Genomic DNA, 19,420 nt, shown 5'->3' on the forward strand with positions numbered 1-19,420 from the left:
ATTGTCTGTGTCTAATAGCTGAATTGTTTTCCCTTAGCTATAAAAATAGCATAGTTTCAAAATGAGTCTTCTTTCAACTTATATACTGGAAGAATATATCATGTGAAATTGAGGCAAAACTCAAATACAGCCTCACCATATAACAAAAGCAGAATTAAGCTAATGTTAGAATATGATATTAAGATGTTAGTTTCTTATATTTTATACCTTTATGATAGTTGACTATAGCATACTAGAATTTAATAAATACCAAACAAGAACTAAACAAATAGATAAGATTTCCTGTTGGGCATTATTACAATTTTTTTATAAATAAACATTCTCCATGTGATCATTTATGGGGTTATCTATTTTCTATAGATGGGTTTAATCATTTTAGATCATTGTATCTAATATCCATAATCATTATCCAGACCTTGTGATTGAGGTGAGGAAGAACAAAATATCTAGATTTCTCCTTCTCTTTTCCTCTTCTCCTTTTTGTAGTGTGAATTCTAATCCTTTCTCCAAATTCTCCTATTAATAAAGGAAGAATGACACGTTGTGGATATCAAGCAAAAGGCTTCAAATCAAGAATATCATACTTTCCGGGAGGAGGATCGGAAGGGATGGGAAGGAGAAAAAAAGGAGGAGCTACAATGCTTGATAAGAAATGTACTCATTATCTTGCCCATGTAATTGTAATCCCTCTGTACAGTATTTTCACAATAAAAAAATAGATGAGAAGGGGTACCAAGATGGTGACAGGGCAGTACGGAAACGTCACAGCTCTCCCCAACCCAAAAGAGAGTTCAAGTTCCAATGCTTAATCTCCCCAAGAGACTGACAACAACAAAAAGATGAACACCCAGAGAAAACAGAAGGTGGAAAATAACAAAAAAGGAAGAGAGAAAAAGAAGAATTTCAGAACAGAGGAGCAGGAAGACTCCTCCCTCAACCTTTACTGGCCGCGCAGCAGCACACCAAGCCATGGCCAGACCACCCAGCAGGGGCTGTCCAAGTCCCAGAGATACAGGAGTTTGTCTGCCCATAACCTGCGCAGAAGCAGCCTGAGGTACTAGTGTCAGACCCACTGATTGTGATGAACGGAGAAACCTCCTAGCCGGGAGCTTGAACAAAGATCCCACCCCTCACTCTCCATCTGAGCAGAGAGGCTCCATCCCACCAAAGCCCCTCAACCCCATGGCAGGAACCCCAGAACTACATGGGACTCCCACCGAACACCAGAGCAGAAGACATGCAAGGAACTGGTGCTGATCCGGAGAGTGCAAATGCAGACAAACCCCAGTGCTCAGAACCTGCATGGAGGCCCCTCCCCCACCCCTCGGGCAGAGGTTAAAGGCCCATCTCATGGTGCAGACCCAAACAGCATCAAATTAGGCAGAGACAGAAGAGAATCACACAGAGCTACCACCGCCCAGCCCAGCCCACATACACCTCAACTGAACTCTGATTGGAAAGGCAACCAACGACCTACATCACACAGAAACAACTAGCTCCAGGGTGAGTACCCCGCAGGGGATTCTGTATCCCTCAAGGGAGACCAGGGCTGGTGGGAATCCCCAGACCATGAGCCAGATCTCCTAACCCAACACCTGTACCACAGGACCCACTAAAACTGGGAACTGTTCGAGAGCTCCACCAAACCGTGTAGCACACTCAGCTGACCAGGCTACAGCAAGAGCACCCCTGGAAGGAAGCTTAAACGCCCAAGCCAGGAACAGTGCCCCTGGGTCAAGATACCCAACAGTGGAAGAAATTTGAACTGTGTACCCCAGGCTGTGTAACCTAGGTGGAATACACAGCAGCACATCTCCAACCCGCGTTCCCCAGGCCTTGGGCCGGGACCAGGCCTGGGGATCCAGTGCCTGAGCAACACAACCCACCTTTCCCAACTGAAGTCAGAAGCTGAGCATAAGCCTCAGCAGAGGGGAGAAAACAAGGAACTGCACCCACTGGGAAGCACGCCTGTGAGAGCAAAAGACCAGGGGGGCTCAGGACAAGAGAAGCCCAAACCCCACCAGAACCCGACCCATATAGTCTAGGTTATTAGACAACACAGGCCACCAGGACCTGATAATAGGCAGGAGCTCAGGCTGGTAAGGTGGCTCAGCAGTAGAGTGCTTGTGTTGGGTGCATGAAGTCTTGGATCTGATTCCTCAGCACCACATAAGCACAAAGGGTCAGAAGTGGTGCTGTGGTTCAAATGGTAGGATGCCATCCTTGAGCTTAAGATCTGAGGGACAGTGCCCAAGCCCAGATTTCAAGCCCAAAACCAGGCTTTCCTCTGCAAAAAAACCATCAGGAGCCCATAGCAGACTCCAGCGTCTGAGAGAGTTCATCCAGCACATCCAATCTTGCCAAGAGCACCCATAGGAGCAAACAGGAGCAGTCTAGGCCACTCAACCCTTCCAATGACGAGAGCTGCCAGTGATCTACAGCAAAGAGCTGAGAACCCTAAGTGGGTCAGACCAGCAGCTGGAGGTCGGCCCCCAACAGAACCGAAATCAGGTACAAACTCTCTCTACCAACACAGAAACAACAACCAAGCAAAGTCAGACACATATTGACCAAAACAAAATTTCAGATTAGTCTCCAATAATCCTGGACCCACATGGGAAAATCACAGAGAAAAATTACAAGATTTATTAATAGCCAGGATAGCAAGGTATCCCCAATAGCCAGCAGCCACACAGGGGAGAGCCCCAGTGGGAGCAAAGCAGGAATGAAAGACAAAAGCTACATCCAAGGGATGCTGGAGACAATGACTCAAAAAATAAAGCGAGAAATTAAAGAACACGGGTACAAACTATCGAAAGAGATACAGGATCTCAAACATGAGGTACACACAAAAGTAGAGGAAGTACATACCTCACTCAGAAGTGAGAAAAATGCCAAAATAGAGGCAATACATACCTTACTAAGAGGTGAGATCAGTACTTTGAGAACCAACACCAAATCCATAAATGAGTCCATTTCATCCTTGCAAACCACAATGGAAGCCACAGTTAACAGAGTGAACGAAATGGAATGTAGAGTGTCAGATACAGAAGACAGAATACACCAACTGGACCAAACAATGACAGATATGGAAACATTACTTAAATTATGCCCACGGGAAATTCAAGAGCAAGCAGATAGTGCCAAGAAATTTAACCTTTGTATAATTGGAGTGGACGAAGGTGAGGAATATCAAAGCAAGGGAATGCAACACCTATTCAACAAGATAATCAGTGAAATTTTCCCCATCTCAAAAAAGAACATCTTACCTACATAACAGAAGCATATAGAACACCTAACAAGCAAGACACCAGGAGAAACACTTCTAGACACATTATAGTAAGAATGATAGACCTGAATAATAAGGAAACCATCTTGCATGCAGCAAAAATGAAGAAGGAGCTATAATAAACGGGAAAAAATTAGAATCACTGCAGATCTCTCTACACAAACACTGAATGCAAGAAAGGCCTGGGAAAGTACCATACGAGCCCTGAGAGCCAATAACTGTCAACCCAGACTGATATACTCGGAAAAGCTAGCATTCACATTCGATGGAGAGCTGAAAATTTTTAATAGCAAATAAAAATTTAATGAATACATAAACATTAAGCCAGCATTACAAAGAATTCTAAGAGTGGGAACACAACCTGAAGAAAGCAACCAGGAACAGGGACATGTACCCAGACAGTCATTAATAGAAATCTAACTGAGCAAGCACAGGAGGAAAGGAGAGAAGAAAAACTGAGGGAAATTGGGAATGACAGGGATCAAAATGCATCTCTCTATACTATCTCTTAATATTAACGGGCTTAATTTGCCAATCAAAAGAAAAAGAACTGCGGATTGGATTAGAAAACTTGACCCATCCATCTGTTGCCTTCAGGAGACACACCTCTCAGCCAAACATACAAACAAACTCAGAGTAAAGAGTTGGAAAAGGATCTACCAATCAAATGCCCCCAGTAAGAAAGCAAGTATAGCAAGCCTGATATCTCAGAAGATAAACTTTTCATTATAATCAATACAAAAAGACAAGGCTGGACACTACATATTAATACAGGGAACAACCCAAGAGGAGGACAGTTTCCTCTTATATTACCAACTTATATTCCCCAAACATTGGTGCACCCAGATATGTTAAGCAAATACTCTCAAACTTACAGAATAAAATAGATCCCAATATGATAATACTAGTAGACTTTAACACCCCACTCTCGCCAAAGGACAGGTCTACCAAACAGAAGATTGGAAAAGAAGCTACTGAATTAAGTGAGGCCATACTTCAACGGAATTAACTGACATCTACCGAGTATTTCACCCTAAAACAACAGAGTACACATTCTTCTTAGTAGCTCATGGAACTTTCTCCAAAATAGACCATATCATAGTTCATGCAAGGAACTTAAGCAAATACAAGGAGATCGACTTAATCCCCTCTATCCGATCTGACCACAGTGGAATCAAGCTAGTTCTCAATAACAAAGCATACAGCAGAAATTATTCTAATACATGGAAATTGAACAGCACACTTCTAAGCAGTGGCTAGGTAACATTAGAGATCAAAGAAGAAATAATTTCCTACAACTTAATTAAAATGAAAACACCGCACAAAGAAACTTGTAGGACACATCAAAAGCAGTCCTGAGGGGAAAATTTATTGCCCTCAGTGCCCACTTCAAGAAAATAGAGACAGACCAAGTAAATTATCTCATGTTGCAATTAAAATAGCTAGAAAAACATGAAAAAAAATGCAACCTAAATTTACTAGAAGGAGCCAGATAACCAAACTAAGAGTGGAGATTAATGAATTAGAAAATTGTAGAACCATAGCCAGAATTACCCAAAGAAAAAACTGGTTCTTTGAAAAAATAAATAAAATTGATGGACCGTTGGCAAGATTAATTAAAAAGAAGAGAGGAAACCCATATTAACAGGATTAGGGATGCCATAGGAAAATTCACAATACATACACAAAATATCTAAAACAATCTTAACGGACTACTTTCAAAAGTTATACTCTCTAAAGTAAGAAAACCTGGCAGAAATGGATGCATTTTTAGAGAAATACAAGTTGCCCAAACTGAGCAAAGAAGAAGTAAATCATTAAATAAGCCAATATCCTACAACAAGATACAGAAACAATCAGAAGTCTTCCAACAAAGAAAGCATAAGACCAGATGGATTCACAGCAGAATTCTATAAGACCTTTAAAGAAGAACTAATGGCCATAATCCTCAAGCTCTTCAGAGAAACAGAGAAGGAGGGAGCTATCTCAAACTCATTCTACGAAGCCAATATCACACTCATCCTCAAACCAGGCAAAGACCCAACCAAAAAAGAGAATTACAGGACAATTTCCTTGATGAACACAGATGCAAAGATCCTTAACAGGATTCTAGCTAACAGAATCCAGAAACATAAAAAAAAAATCATACACTATGATCAGATAGGTTTCATCTCAGAGATGCAGGGATGGTTTAACATACATAAGTCAATAAATGTAATCCTACACATCAACAGAGCCAAGGTCAAGAACCACATGATTATCTCCACAGATACAGAAAAGGCCTTTGATAAAATTCAACATTCATTCATGGTAAAAGCTCTGGAGAAAATAAGAATAGAAGGAACATTTCTTAAAACAATAAAAGCCATTTATGACAGACCAATAGCCAATATTATACTTAATGGGGAAATGCTAAAACCAATTCTCTTAAAATCAGGAACAAGGCAAGGATGCCCACTGTCTCCACTCCTCTTCAAAATAGTCCTGGAACCCTTACCCAGGTAAATAAGGTAAGAAAAAGACATTAAAGGGATCCGCATAGGAAAAGAAGAAGTTAAACTATCCCTTTTTACAGATGACAAAATACTATACCTTCACGATCACAAAAACTCCTTTCCCAAACTCTTAGAAATCATAAATCACTTCAGCAAAGTAGCAGGATACAAAATCAACCCATAAAATCAGTTGCCTTCCTGTACACTGACAATGTACAAGCAGAAAGGGAGCAACCCCATTCACAATAACCTCCCCCAAAATAAAATATTTAAGAATTAACCTAACCAAAGATGTAAAAGAACTATTTAATGAAAACTATAAAAATTTGGTATATATACACAATGGAATTCTGTGCCTCCATCAGAAAGAATGACATTGCCCCATTTGTTAGGAAATGGAAAGACTTGGAAAAATTATATTAAGTGAAGTAACCCAGGCCCAAAGAAACTTAGGTCCCATGATTTCCCTTATTTGCTAAAACTAGTATATTCTGAGTCAAGCAGAAAGGTCAGATAAGTTGATGTTAGAGAAATGAACCCTAAGATAACCATTCAAATGTCTTTTTTCTTTCAGGTGATTGTTTCTAACACATTTATAAGATTAGTTCTTTGTAGCTTTGTATGTTCCTGCCCCATGGTGTAACCCCTGCTTTCACTGTATTTGATGTTGATATAATTTGTGGAGGGGAAGGGAAAAAAACAAATTATTTAAATAGGGATGCAGGTGGATCTATTGTAACAATGAGATATACAAGTCATTATGTCGAATACGAACTTTACAACTTTGTTGTGGGGAAGGAGGATTGGGTTGGGGGGCGGGAGGAGCATGGGAAGAGATGGGAAGGGGAAACAAAGGAGGAGTCTACAATGATTGATAAGAAATGTACTCATTATGTTGCCCATGTAATTATAAACCCTCTTTACAGTATTTTCACAATAAAATAAATAAATAAAACCATAAAAAGTTAAAGAAAGAAATTACACAAGATACTAGGAAATGGAAAGACCTCCCCTGCTCTTGGATAGGCAGACTTAATATAGTGAAAATGGCAATACTGCTTTCAAGTATTTTCATTGGCTATTTTCATTATTGCCTTTGTTCTGGTTTTCTTATCAGGAACACAGGGTTACACAAAAAGATCTTCCTAAGATATAGGATCTTAGGCAGAAAAAAATAAATGTATAATTAAAGATTTTCATCTCTTAAGAGAATAAAAAGGTCAGAAGACATTTGTTATTACTTGCATGGTTCAGATGACTTGAATGTTTTGGTTGTTAAACTAAGTGGAATACATGTAAAATGTTACAGTTGTTCCAAACGATGATACTTTTCTGCTCCAATAAGATGAAACCTCTGACAAAGTTAGAGGGCATATCGATTTTGGGGGAGAAGTCTTAATTTTAGAATGCCAAGGTAGATACCTAAAACAGCACTGCCTATCACATATCTGCTAATTTTATACTTATGGCCTATAAGTTTATAAAACTACACATATGAATTGAATGAGAAATTTTTGATTTACACAATTGACTCAAAAACAACTAAAACCAGAAAAAACTTCTATATATTTATATAAACTAATATATCCAGTGAGGATTTAAAAATTTTTAGAATATATATTTAACATTTATGTCAAAATATTGTTTATTTGTAAATGTTTATTTTTAATTGTTGTCAGTCGTGGGACTTGAAATCTGGACGTGGACACTGCCCCTCAGCACTTCAGCTCAAGATTAGTGCTCTACCACTTGAGCAACTAAAAGTTTTCTTTTGTCTCATTTGAGGTAAGAGTCTCATGGACTTTCCTGCCTAGGCTAGTTTTGAACCATGATTCTCAGCTCTCAGCCACTTTAGTAGCTAGAGTTACAATCATGAGCCACTGGCGCCTAGCTACAATACAGTAGATGGAAAGAAATCATTAAAATTACACCAGAATTAAACGAATTAGAATCCAAAAATAAAAATTGTAAGAACCAAAAACCAAAGAGTTGATACTTTGAAAAATTAAAAAAATTGACAGATCCTTAGCAAATCTTATGAGAAAAAGAAGAGAACACACTCAAATAAATAAACTCAGGTATGAGAATGGAAACATCACCACAGTAACAACCAAGATTCAGAACATTATAAGAGAATACTTCTCAAAATACTATGCTAATAAGTTAGAGCACCTGGCAGAAATAGACGTTTTCCAAGCCAATATCGAAATGCTGAAACAAAACAAGGTGAGTTAAACCATCTTAACTGGCTCATATCAAACACTGAAATAGAAACAGTAATAAGAGACCTCCCATCTCAGAAAAGCAGCTTTACAGCTGAATTCTATAAGGCCTTCATGGCAGAGCTCACACCAATACTTTTCCAACTCTTCAATGGAATTGAAATAGAAAGTTCACTACTGAACTCATTCTATGAAGCCATCATAACCCTCATCCCAATACCAGGCAGGGACTCATCAAAGAAAGAGAACTATAGACCCATTTCTTTGATGAACATTAATGCAAAACTTCTCAACAAAATTCTGGCCAATCAATTTCAACAATTCATCCAAAAACTCATACACCACCATCAAACAAGATTCATTTCAGGGCTGCAAAACTGGTTCAATATACACAAATCAATTAAGATAATTCATCACATCAACAGGAGAAAGGATAAGAACCACATGATTATCTCAATAGATGCAGAAAAAAGCATTTGACAAGATCCAACACTCCTTTGTGATGAGGGTTCTGGAAAAATTAGGAATCCAGGGAACATTCCTCAATACAATAAAGGCTGTATATGACAAACAGCCAGAATTTTACTTAATGGTGAAAAACTAAAGCCATTTCATCTTAACTCAGGAACAAGACAAGGATGTCCACTCTCTCCACTTCAATTTAGTAATAGAATGACTAGCTACAGCAATAAGAAAAGAGGCAATAAAGGGATCCAAACAGGGAAAGATTAAATAAAACTCTCCCTCTTTGCAGATGACATTAGCTTGTGTTTAATGAATCCCACGGACTCCACACCCAAATGACTCAAGCTGATTCTAAATTTTGGCAAAGTAATGGGGTATAAAATTAACCCTCAAAAATCAATGGCTTTTCTGTATGGCAGCAATGAGAAAAGTGTGTCTGAAATCAGGAAAGCAACTCCATTTGTAATAGTCCCACAATCAATAATACCTAGGAATTAACTTAACCAAAGAAGAGAAGGACCTCTATAATGAAAAATTTTAAAAACTTGGAAAAAAGAAAAATTTAAAAACGTGAAAAAGGAAATCAAACAGAAATTAGAAAGTGGAAAACCTCTCATGTTCCTGGATTGGAAGGATTTACATCTTGATAATGGCAATAATCCCCAAGGCTATCTACTAATTCAATGTGATGCCTTTCAATATTCCCACGGCATTCTTCAAGGAAAAAGAAGAGGCAATCCAAAAATTTACATGGAACTATTAGAGGCCCCAAATAGCAAAAACAATCCTTAACAGAAAGAACAGTGCTGGAGGAATATCAATACCAAATTTCAAACTCTACTATAAATCCATAGTAATCAAAACAGCTTGGTACGTGCACAAGAACAGACCTCAGCACCAATGGAATAGAGCTGAAAACCCAGAAAGGAACCTACAGACATATAAGCCATCTAATCTTTGATAAGGGAGTTAAAAAATTAGAATAGAGGAAAGACAGCCTCTTCAGTAAATGGTGCTGGCAAATCTGGTTAACTACTTGTAGAAAACTAAAGCTCGATCCTTATATAACACCCTGTACCAGAATCAACTCCAAATGGATCAAAGACCTCAGAGTCAAAGCAGACATCTTGAAAAAATTACAGGATGGAATAGGAGAAATCATAGGTCTCCTTGGTACAGGCCTAAAATTTCTTAATAGAAACCTAGAAACACAACAAATCAAAGAGAGGTTGGACAAATGGGATTGCATGAAATTGCTGAGCTTCTTCATGGCAAAGGGTATAGCTAACAAGATCAACAGAAAGACCACGCATTGGGAGATCTTCACTAGCCATACAATGGACAAGGGTCTCATATCTAAAATATACCTAGAATAGAATTGAAAACCCAGAAATGAACCCACAGACCTATAGCAATGTAATCTTCAATAAGGGAGCTAAAAACTATAATGGAAGAAAGACACCCTCTTCAGTAAATAGTGCTGGAAAAATTGGTTAATCATTTGTAGAAAACTAAAGATGGATCTTTATATATCACCCTGCACCAGAATCATCTCCAAATTGATCAGATACCTCGGAGTCAAAGCAGATACTCTGAAATCTTTAAAGGATGGAATTAGAGAAACCCTAGGTCTCCTTTTCACAGGTCAATATTTTCTTAATAGAGACCTGGAAACACAACAAATCAAATAAAGGTTGGAAAAATGGGATTGCATGGAATTGCAGAACTTCTGCATGGCTAACACATAGCTAGCAAGATCAAGGGTCTCATATCTAAAATATACCTGGAACTCAAAAAATTAAATTCCCCAACAACAAATTTTCAATGAAACAACTGGGCAATAAATAAGTGGGCTAAAGGCCCACTGAAGAGGAAAGAAGGAAGGGCAATAGATACATGAGGAAATGCTCAACCTCCCTAGCCATAAGAGAAATACAAATTAAAACAACATTGTGATATCACCTCACCCCAGTTTCAATGGCTAAATCAAGAAATATAATTGCAAAAGATGCTGGAGGGGATGTGGACAGAAGGGAACCTTACTGCATTGTTGGTAGGAGTGTAAACTTGTTCAACCACTTTCGAAATTAGTATGGATGTTCCTCAAAGACGCCACATAGAGCTGTCCAATGACCCAGCAATCCCACTTTTGGGCTTTTACCCAAATGATCACAAATAAGACCTTACTAAAGCTACCAGTACAACCATGTTTATTGCAGCATTATTTACCATGGCTAAGATATGGAACCAACACAGATGCCCCTCAGTAGATGAATGGATCAAGAAAATGTGGTATATATACACAATGGAATTCTATGCCTCCATCAGAAAGAATGACATTGCTCTATTTGTTAGGAAATGGGAAGAATTTGAAAAAATATATTAAGTAAAGCAAGACAGACCCAAAGAAACATAGTTCTCATGGTTTCCCTTACTTGCAATCCCTAGTATATGTCTGAGACAGCAGAAACTTTCAGATAAGTAGATGTTTGATGAAATGAACCCTAAGGTAAGGATACAAATGGTTTTTTTTTCTTATTATTGTTTCTAACATATTTATAAGATGATTTGTTTCTTGCATTTTATGTCCCTTCCCCAAGGTATAACCCCTGCTTTCACTGTAATTTATGTTAATATAATTTGTGGAGGCGAAAGGGAATAACAAATTGTTTATATATGGATACAGGTGGACGTGTTGCAACAATGAGATGTACAAGACTTTATATGGAAAAACGAACTTTACAACTTTGGCTGGGGGGGGGGGGGGATTAAAGAGGAGAGGGACCGGGGTGGTGAGAAGGGAAGGGATGGGAAGGGGAAACAAAGGAGGTGGCAAAAATGCTTGGTAAGAAATATACTCATTTCCTTGCCCATGTAATTGTATCCTCTGTTTACAGTATTTTCACACTAAAAAATTATCTGAAAAAATTTGCATCAGTTGATAGTGCATATGATTTTATTTTTATTACAAATATAGAATGTAGTAAAAATTTTCATTGCAATTACACTGCACTAGGATGTGGGCAGATTCTAATGTAAATAATAGACTGTGTTTGGAGGCTGAGATCTGAGGATCGCGGTTCAAAGCCAGCCCGGGCAGGAGAGACCGTGAGACTCCTATCTCCAATAAACCACCAGAAAACCGGAAGTGGCGCTGTAGCTCAAGTGGTAGAGCGCTCGCCTTGAGCTGAAGAGCTGAGGGACAGCGCCCAGGCCCAGAGTTCAAGCCCCACGGCCGACAAAAAAAAAAATAAATAAAATAATAGACTGTGCTTATGTAGAGAATTTGAGCATCCAGAATTTTAATATGCCTATGATCATAAAACTGATACCTTACTGATATTGAGTGACAAATACAACTTCCGATAAGTACAGAAGTTTTCCTTGTATGTTTTTAATACATATTTTTATTGTAAATGTCCTGTGCAGAGTGTTTACAGTTACATATGTAAGGTAACGAGTACATTTCTTATTGAGCATTTTTACCCCCTCCTTGGTTTTTCCCCTACCATCCCTTCCCTTCACGCCTCCCAACTCTTCCCTCCAACCCCCTCCCCCGATAGAGTGTCTTGTACATCTCATTGTTGCAATGGGTCAACCTGTATCTTTTCCTTGTATCTTAAATGAAGAAATGCTGATTGATTTGTGCTGATTCTACTTGTGTAGACACACCTAAGATCACTCGCCAAGTCCAAGAGCACGTAATTCACATGCACATCATTTTTTGTCATTTTGGTATAATTTTGTTCTACACATTTATTGACAGGTTACAAATTATTCTCAAATTTTAATACATTAAAATACTTTTCTTTTTGTCTTATTTTCTTGACCATGAAATCAGCAAGACCTCAGTCAGCATTTCTCACATAGGACTTTTCACATGAATTTGTTAAATGTTGACCTGAGCTCCAATCTTCTGAGGACTCACTCATCTGCTTAAGAATTGACGCTGGCTGTTGGAAAAGAACTCAAGGAAGAATGCCATTTAAAGCCTTATAACTTTATTCTGTACCAGGGTATTTTCCAGCTACTTTGGTTTTTGAGAGTGTCTACAAGAACTAGCATTCCCTGGGGAGCAAGGAGACGCCATATGACGTCTACTTACTGAGATTTCCGATTGACTTGCTATCACTTGTACTGCATTTTGAAAGTCGAATGTGTCAAAACCTACCCATTTGAAGAGATAAGAGGAGATGCTGGGAAGATGGCTCAGTGGTAGAGTTCTTGCTTTGCATGCATGAGGCCTGGCTTCAATTCTTCAGCACCACATAAACAGAAAAAGCTGGAAGTGGTGCTGTGGCTCCAGTGGTAGAGCACTAGCCTCCATGTGTGCATGTGTACATGTGTGTATGTATGTATCTTTGTGTATAGTAACATGCATGTATACATATATAAGGGCATATAACACATATATGCATTTAAAAATAAATATACATATATAAATATATGTGTATATATTTATATCAGTTGTTCAATGATTTAATCTATAGTTCCCAGCACATTGTCATTCTCACAAAGTGTACATGATAAACTGCTCTGAGGTTCCATGCTCTATGATGGGCATCCTTTGTAATCACTTCCCCCATTACCTTGTTTTTCATCCCTGAATATATTCGGTCTACTTTCCACAGGAAAGCATTGTTTTCATTACATGTATTTACTTATAATAAAAGAAAAAGGTCGTTTGTAAAAGAAAAAAAGAATACGAACTTTTAGGTCAGAGGTTAAAAGTATCCTATCCGTTTCAATGATTCCTATGAGATAAAATTTATAACAGTAGTAAAAGTGAAAAGGAATTCCTAGATCTGTTGTTTTGCCATTTAGAATAGAAATGAATAACATCACGTCACTGTTATAACTCTTAAAGAATGCAAGGGTAACTGATGGTCGCTATCATGTTCCCACAAAACCAGTGGATTCTGAAGGATAATAGTAGACCAGCAGAAATTCTTTTTTTTTTTATTGTGAAAATACTGTACAGAGGGTTTATAATTACATGGGCAAGACGGTGAGTACATTTCTTATCAAGCATTGTAGCCTCCTCCTTTGTTTACCCTTCCTATCCCTTCCCATCTTTCCTCCCACCCCTCCCCCCCCCAAGTTTTAAAGTTGATTTTGACATCACAACTTGTACTTCTCATTGTTGCAACAGGTCCACCTGTATCCTTATTTAAACGACTTGTTTTTCCACTTCCCCTCCACAAATTATACCGACATCAAATATAGTGAAAGCAGGGGTTATACTGTAGGGGAGGGACATACTAGGGTGAGGTGATATCACAATGTTGTTTTGATTTGCATTTTTTTTATGGTTAGGGAGGTTGAGCATTTTTTCATGTGTCTATTGGCCATCTTTCTTTCTTCTTCAGAGAAGTTTCTCTTTAAGTCATTAGCCTACTTATTTATTGGGCAGCTGTTTCTTTGAGAATTTATTGTTGGGGGATTTAATTTTTTGAGTTCCAAGTATATTTTAGATATGAGACCCTTGTCCGTTGTATGGCTAGTAAAGATCTTCTCCCAATCCGTGGGCTTTCTATTGATCTTGCTAGCTATGTCCTTTGCCATGAAGAAGCTCTGCAACTTCATGCAATCCCATTTGTCCAACCTTTCATTGATTTGTTGTGTTTCCGGGTCTCTATTCAGAAAATTTCGGCCTGAGCCAAGGAGACCTAGGGTTTCTCCTATTCCATCCTGTAATGTTTTCAGAGTGTCTGCTTTGACTCCGAGGTCTTGGATCCATTTGGAGTTGATTCTGGTGCAGGGTGATATATAAGGATCTAGCTCTAGTTTTCTACAAGTAGTTAAGCAATTTTGCCAGCACCATTTACTGAAGAGGCTGTCTTTCTTCCCTTCTATTTTTTTAGCTCCCTTATCAAAGATTAGATGACTATAGGTCTTTAGTTTCATTTCTGGGTTTTCAATTCTATGCCATTGGTCCTGAAGTCTGTTCTTGTGCCAGTACCAAGCTATTTTGATTACTATGGCTTTATAGTAGAGGTTGAAATTTGGTATTGATATTCCTCCAGCAGTGTTCTTTCCATTGAGGAGCGTTTTTGTTATTCGGGGTCTTTTATTGTTCCATATGAATTTTTGGATTGCCTCTTCTATTTCTTTGAAGAATGAGGTTGGAATTTTGATAGGTATCGCATTAAATTTGTAGATAGCCTTGGGAAATATTGCCATTTTCAAGATGTTAATCTTTCCAATCCAGGAGCATGGGAGTTTTTCCCATTTTCTAAGTTCTGTTTTGATTTCCTTTTTCAAGTTTTTAAAGTTTTCACCATAGAAGAGCAGCAGACATGGAGCATGAAAGAGAAAGAGAGGAAATGGGAGAGTGAAAGGGAAAGAGAAATATCACAATACTGAAAGTGCATAACAGATAAACAAGAGCAGTATGAGAATATTCATACTGCTGTCTTTAGACTCTACATATACATTTGAAGGTATTTGATGTATGATAACCCATCAAAATGAAATATAAAGTTATTTTGTTAAAAATAAAAATGTCTCAGGAGAAATTTTAAATGCAAAAACAATCTTCATGGAAGCAAACTCTGAGCTATTTCATGACTTTGAAAAGGATAAAGTGGTTGAAGTTATTATAAATTCAGAAGTATGACAATTCACAATGATATAAAAAGGTATTCATATATTTAATAACATAACCCAAAGCAGAAAGCAAATGTTGGATAATTGATTTTTTAAAAAACATTCTGTCAGGTGCTTGGAAGGTGGCTCAGTGTTAGAGTGCTTGCCTTGCATGCATGAGGCCCTAGATTTGATTTCTCAGCACCACATAAGCAGAAAAAGATGGAAGTGGTGTTGTGGCTCAAGTGGTAGCACTAGCTTTGAGCTGAGGGACAGCACCTAGGAAACAGAGTTCAAGTCCCATTACCAGCAAAATCAAAATATGAAACAAAACTAAACACAGTCTCTGACTTTTGTGGCCTCAATTCTTTAAAATCACTCCTTCAGCCTCTGGGTAAGATTTTAGGTGTGGACATTTATCAACATTCCTGATTCAGACTCTACTTGATAACTTTTTAAATAAATATTTTGTTCTTAATTTTCCTCTTCGTAAATTCACATGCACCTATAAAAAATGGTTTGGCCATCCCAGTAACCTACTCCAAGTACTTCATAATGATGACTTACAAAAAGTTGTATTATATTACAACAAGGAAAACAATGCTACAAATAAGAAAAACCAATAATTAAATATTAATGATTAATAAAATGAAAAACAAAACAATTACCAGTGTTTTCAGTATTTGAAGGGTACTATGTATTAGATTTTACTATTTTCTCATATTTCTGTACATTTAAAACTGCCTAAGATTATGATGTTCAACAAGAGTTTTATAGGCTATGAGCAGTCTTTAAAGTTACCCATTAAGATTACTATTTATGGCTCATCTCATCATTTGTATATGGCTTATATCATCATTTGTTCCTCACTAACATATAAAATAAGGAAGCCCTATATTTTTAATAGAAACTATGTAGTTAAAAGTCTTAACTCTTTATTCTGCTCCTTTACACAAAGACTTTGCAACTTCTCATTAGTAAAATTTCTATAAACTCTGAAATGTACATACTTAGTAGCATATGTCTGCTACCATAAATCTTAAATACTTTATCAAAAAGTTTTATGACCTGGGGCTGGGTAGGTGGCTCAGTGGTAGAGTGCTTGCCTTGCATGCATGAAGCCCTGGGTTCGATTTCTCAGCACCACATAAGCAAAAAGAAAAAAGTTGGAACTGGCACGTTGGTTCAAGTGGTAGACCAGTAGCTTTGAGCTGAAGAGCTGAGGGACAGCGCCCAGTCCCATAGTTCAGGCCCCACTCCCAGACTCCCCCCCCCCCAAAAAATTATGTCCTGCCAAACAGTCCTAGTTTTGGCATATATAAGCAAATTCCCAAAATTAAATATGTTTAAAACATTAAAACTTTAAAAAAACCTTAACACTTGCTTCAGTGTTCATTATGACAGGTGCCTTGTATAAAATAATTGAATTCCTCCTCTTACACATCTCTTGAAAAACAAATATCTGGAATTATTTTGTTTTTGATATGTCAGTCTTTATTCTTAAATGTGTGCTTATGTAAGAAGTACATGGTTCTAAAATTTCATGGCAATTCTTTTGAGCTTACTTTTTGTTGAATTGTCTAGTTTAAGAAAATCAATTACACTTTATATATAAAAAATGTTCTATGCTCAATTCAGCATCAAGTACTCTAACATTGGAACAATACAGAGAAGATTAGAATGGCCCCTGAGAAAGGATGACAGGCAAATTCATGAACCATTCCATACTTTTACAACAACAGATGCTGGAGGGGATGTAGCCACAAGAGAACTGCACTGCATTCTTGGTGGGAGTGTAAACTTATTCAACCCTTTGGAAAGTACTATGGAGGTTCCTCAAAAGATTCCACATAGAGCTCCCCTATGACCCAGGAATCCCACTTTTGTGCATTTACCCAGATGATCACAAACAAGACCACACTAAAGCTATTAGCACAACTATGTTTACTGCAGCATTATTTACCATCACTAAGATCTGAAACCAACCCAGATGCCCATGAGTAGATGAATGGATCAAGAAAATGTGGTATTTATACCAATGGAATTCTATGCCTCCATCAGAAAGAATGGCATCGCCCAATTTGTTAGAAAATGGAAAGACTTGGAAAAAAATATTAAGTGAAGTAAGCCAGATCCAAAGAAACATAGGCCCAATGTTTTCCTTAATTTTTAATAACTATTTTATGTCTGAGATAAGCAGAAAAGGTTAAAAGCTTTGCACATATGACCAGATTAGGCAAATGAAACCCAAGATAGGAACACACGTGTGTTTTTCTCTTGCTTGTCATTGATTCTAACGTACTTATAACAAGTGATGTGTTTTTTTTGTTTCTTTATATGTTCCTACCCCATGCTATAACCCGTTTACACTGTATTTGAAGTTGGTGCACCCACATCTTGTATATACGTTCATCTAATTTGGGGAGGAAAAGGAAAAAAACAAGATGCTTAAATAGGGATACAGGTAGACCCATTATAACAATGAGATGCACAAGACACTATGGTGAAAAATGAACTTTACAATTTAGGCAGGGGAAGTGTACTTAGGGAGGGGAGTGTGCTTGTAGAGGTGGGAGGGAAGGGATGGTAGGGGAACATAAAGGAGGAGGTAACAATGCATGTTAAGAAATGTACTCATTACCTTGCTCATGTAAATGTGACCCCTGTGTACAGAATTTTACAATAGAAAACATATAACATGTTCTGAGATGGAAGAGTTTATTTCCTTTATTTTACTCATATAATATTGTTAACAAAGAAATTAATGCAAAACACTAATATGAAGGTAATTTGAATGTGTGTGTGTGTGTGCAAGAGCGTGTGTTCTCATCCAATTGCATGTATGTTGGTGTGCTCAGAGTTTGAAATCAGGGCTTCAAAGTCTTGCTAGGCCTTTCCTCTCTAGATTGGTGAGCTACTATATGAGCTACATCTCCATTCCTGGCCCGTTGCTAATTCATTGAAATTTTTGAAAAATAATCCTATGAATTTATTTTTCCCTCATTGGTTTCCAACTGTTATCTACAGATCTCTAGCTTCAGTGTTGATATGGCGAATAGTTAGGATTACAGATGTGACCAACCAACGCAAGTCTTTTAGAATAATTTTAAAAGTAGAAGAAAGTTTACTTCACGGGGGCCTGTTTTATCATTTATTTTTAAAGCATTTTGGAGTGATTATAAGCAAATTTTTTTCGTTTTTTTGGATTCTTAACATAGTAAGTGAAAATATTTAAAAGTTTTAGTACTTTTTAAAAAGGAAACAGGAACTATGGGACTGAAGAAATTTTTCTCTTATAATCTCAGCTCTGTGCGTGATAACCCAATGTCACCAACACAATCTGTGTTGAAGACCAAATGTAACAGAAAACTATCACCATGGGCAATAATTGCTATGCTATTATTTCTTGGAAATATGAATATTGAATTGAGAGTGTAAGAGAATGGAGAGATTTTACCTACCTTTTGTGTATTGCTGAAAGACTTTTGGAAACTTTGACTCATTTCTTTGCTCAAAATGTGTGTTTGAGCCATGCACTTACTGCCTTTAATTACAATTTTTCCAAACACTAAAATGGTAATAACATTAGCTTTATAGAAAATGTTATCTTAAGAATTAAGGGAAATAAAACTTGTGAAATACTTAACACAAACGTCTATGAATGAGTTTGAGTTTAGCCAGAAGTTTTTAAAATACTAAAAAGAATGCGATAAGTATTACAGAAACCATTACATGTAGTGAGCAATCAGAAGTAATGTTATCTATTGACCATGCTCTGCTTCCAAGGAAGCCAGGAGGATAACTTCTCATGCTGTAAATCAAACTGGTTATCTTATGTCTTGTGTGTTTAAAAATATCAGGGACAGGATGATGAAGGAATGTTGTAGACTGAGGTGAAGTCCATATGAAAATGTGCAAAACTGATAAAACATAAAAGTATCTTAGTAGTAAATTGTGTTTTACATTATTTAAATTACATCACAAAGGTAAGAAAGACCTAGAAAAATGAGTTCTCTTTTTGATGTCCTATCATAGGTCCTTGGATCAACTCTTTCTTCATTCTTGTAGAGGTATCATCAGATGAGATGAACTATATTATTTTTTTGTTTGCTTCCTTCCATTTATTCTTCATTTGACACCTGAACTAATTGAGACTGAAAGAAACCAAGGGAAATTAGACACACAAGCTTTGGAAAGAACAATCAATGTAAAATAAATAAAACACATACAGCCTTGTAAAAAGCCTGACTAAATTGAGTTATATAGTCTCAAGCGTCAACAGAAAATGATTAAGAAATATCATGCTATTGATAATTGAAAATGATAGGAGTTGCTTAATATTTTTCCTTTCTACTACTTTG

At 37.3% G+C, this 19,420-nt stretch overlaps 1 non-coding gene across 1 annotated transcript; it reads left to right on the plus strand.

The window, feature by feature from the left end:
- Nucleotides 1-16,688: 16,688 nt before the first annotated feature.
- LOC122119004 lies at nt 16,689-16,791 on the plus strand. The gene has a single exon (XR_006149492.1). It is a non-coding gene; the product is annotated as a U6 spliceosomal RNA (small nuclear RNA).
- Nucleotides 16,792-19,420: the final 2,629 nt, after the last annotated feature.

Source organism: Dipodomys spectabilis, unplaced genomic scaffold (assembly GCF_019054845.1).
Source record: "Dipodomys spectabilis isolate Male_0828 unplaced genomic scaffold, ASM1905484v1 ptg000159l, whole genome shotgun sequence".
Classification (NCBI taxonomy): Eukaryota; Metazoa; Chordata; class Mammalia; order Rodentia; family Heteromyidae; genus Dipodomys; species Dipodomys spectabilis.